General features: G+C 33.7%; 1 protein-coding gene across 4 annotated transcripts in view; it reads left to right on the top strand.

Annotated features, from left to right (window-relative positions):
- Positions 1 to 2,923, top strand: part of LOC106875671 (integral membrane protein GPR155) — a 50,353-nt gene that overhangs the window by 5,826 nt on the left and 41,604 nt on the right. The gene's annotated exons all lie outside the window — the stretch shown is intronic.

Here is a 2,923-nt window from a genome sequence, read left to right as displayed (position 1 = left end):
ACACACACACACACACACACACACACATACATATATACATATACATACAATAGGTAGGTAGGATGGCAAAATGATTAGTTTCTGATTTCTCATTATTTTCTCTCTACCATTACTTTGCAAGTATCGTATCATCATTGGGAGTAAAAATTGGTCAGCATAGTTGTTGTTGTTGAAGTTGAGAGAGTTTGAAACAGTCAGGTGACAGGTACTTTTTTTGAACTCATTTTTCCTCAACCTTGACCCAATTATAATTGAGCTTGCTAATAAAATATTTGGATAATTTTTGGTGTTTAGTGATCAATATTCTTTTCTTTGTTGGATTTCAATTTAATTTTTTCCCCATACTAGTGTCTAATTTGATAATTTTCAATTTTCAAAACATGATGTTTAAACTGGGGCAGAATCAGTAATGACTTATTTCAATAGTTTCTTCTCTTTAACTGCATGATGCATAAATATATCATGAAGAGAGTAACTCCTGTAGATCATGCAGAAGCCAGAGAGAATATTTTATGCTAACTTTTTAGATTTAGTCAATTTTTGTTAATTTCATTATCAAGTGCCATTTTTCCATGATCAAAGATGGATCTCGATGTGTATGAGTCTTTTCTCAAATATAATTCTGTTGAACTGAAGAGAGAGCAAAATCTTATTGTGTTTTACTTATTTTGCCCCACTAAATTTGTCTTTTATATGTTCAAAGAGAATGGAGATAATTTTCTGAAATAGTGTTCAGGTTGTCATAGTGTTTTTAATGAATTTAGAGAAGGTCATTTGCTTTTGTAAGTAGTGAACATGTGTAAAAAATATATTTTGTCTTAAAGTCAAAAATGCAGTGAATCTTACTCATTGTGCCCCCCCCCCCATATCTTTTACTTGTTTCAGTTATTGAACTGTGGCCATGCTGGGTTACCACATTGAAGGGTATTAGTTGAATTAATCGATCCCAGAGCCACTGATGTAAACAAACCAACACCACCTGTCAAACGGTGTTGGGGGAAAATACTGCTGCCAAGACACATAGATATAGATATATTAAAAACAAAGACTGGAAAATTCGGTTTATTTTTATTTCCATGTAACAAGTGTTGGATTATAACACCTGTACATATATATAGCCTGAATAACCTTGGTCCTGGAATAAATATTATTCAAAACAACTGCTATTGATTAGGTCTACCTATTGGCTACAATCATAAGCCCAACTTACATCTCCTTGATTATCAAAACCCTTCCTACCTCCATAGTTGAGACACTAACACCTCTTTTCCTACCTCTCAGATAAACAATTGTATTGACCGACATGGGATATAGACAGAGCACAATCACACTGGCAGTGAGAAAACCTGTTGCTGTTGTGTCCCCAAAGACTGTTTGATAAATGGGTTTTGCTTGCATTATAACATAGTATATAAATGTCTGGTCACAACTCTGCGTTGCCACCAGGCTAGGATCTACATAGGGGGTACTATCAACTTCAAGTGACACTATCTTACTCACCTATGCTCCTTCTCAAATAAGTCCTCTAAACAATTCCTTTCCCTATCACCTAGTCTTGGCATACCTTATACCTTATCTTGGTCTATAGGTTGTGGTTGCCAGGAACCACTCACAATATTATGCCAGAACGAGACCTCTTTATTGATTGATCTTCTTATGCAATCTCTTGCAAGCACAAAATCTATAGCGCCTTTGCCCATTATGTACAATCATTATAATTTCTCTTCATTTTAGCTAAAATTCTTGTTTCTCACAGTATCTTTTTTGTTCCCCACTGCTACCACACTCTTACCTCAATGCTTAATTTTCCTATGCCTATCGCTTCTGATATTCTTAACTGCTTTACTGTTTGAGAATTACTACTCTGAATCCCTCTGTTAGGTTTACTGAATACCTTTTTTCTTTGGCCAGCTATTAATGTTATTTTCTTTAAATCTGGTCTTTGTCAGATTATATGTTTATCTTGTCTTGCTTCTTAATTACCCTCTCTCTTTGCTTCCTCCAACTCCTATTCCTTCCTCTTTTCTTTAAAACTTTATGCTTGTAAAGACTACTAGAAGATTGCATTTGCCATTTTTTTTTTGAAAAGGGAGGCCTAACTTACTTTAACAATTTTATCTGAACTTGTTGGTCACACACCTATGACATTATGCACATGTCACTTATAAATATGGTTATGTAAGTTTGGTTTCTTGAAACAGCTGTTGAGATAGGGCATTACATAATTTTTTCAATATATATTTTTTTCATTATTTTATAATCTGTATCTTGTGTTCCATGTAAATATGTCTCCAGCCTAACTGTGTTTATCTACCTTATTACCTCTATGCACACACACACACACATTATGGGTTCATATATATATATATATATATATACAGTGGTGGTGAGGGATCTCTGTCACTTGATGAGGATTCAGTTGTTTGATAAGTTGAATTATCTAATCCTGTATTAACATATAAATGGCTGAGTATTCTATGGACACTGTACCCTTAATATAATTCTCAAACTGAATCAGTGTGATACAGTGTATGACAAGGCTGTACTTTTATGTCACAGGTACAATCCTGATGGGCTTCTATTCCATTTACCCAATTTTACTCATAAGGTATGAGTCAGACTGAGACTATAGAAAGTGGCAGTCTGTTCAAGATTGAATCTGGGACCCCATGGTTGTGAAGCTAGCTTCTAAACTATTCAAATGCACTGCACCTACTAATGTTGTATAATGCACTTATTGTAGTATATATATATATATATATATATATATATATATATATATTATTGTAACCAGATTTGTCTCTGATTCCTCTGCATGCTATATCAATTGAAAAATAACTCTTAAAAGTTGTCCCTCCAAGACTAAAATTTGAAGTATGAATAGAAGACAGAAATTATGTCAAATCGAAAAATATTTCAATAT

Source organism: Octopus bimaculoides, chromosome 8 (assembly GCF_001194135.2).
Source record: "Octopus bimaculoides isolate UCB-OBI-ISO-001 chromosome 8, ASM119413v2, whole genome shotgun sequence".
NCBI classification, from domain to species: Eukaryota; Metazoa; Mollusca; class Cephalopoda; order Octopoda; family Octopodidae; genus Octopus; species Octopus bimaculoides.
The sequence above is the reverse complement of the archived record's forward strand: the minus strand, read 5'-3'. Positions and strand labels throughout refer to the sequence as shown.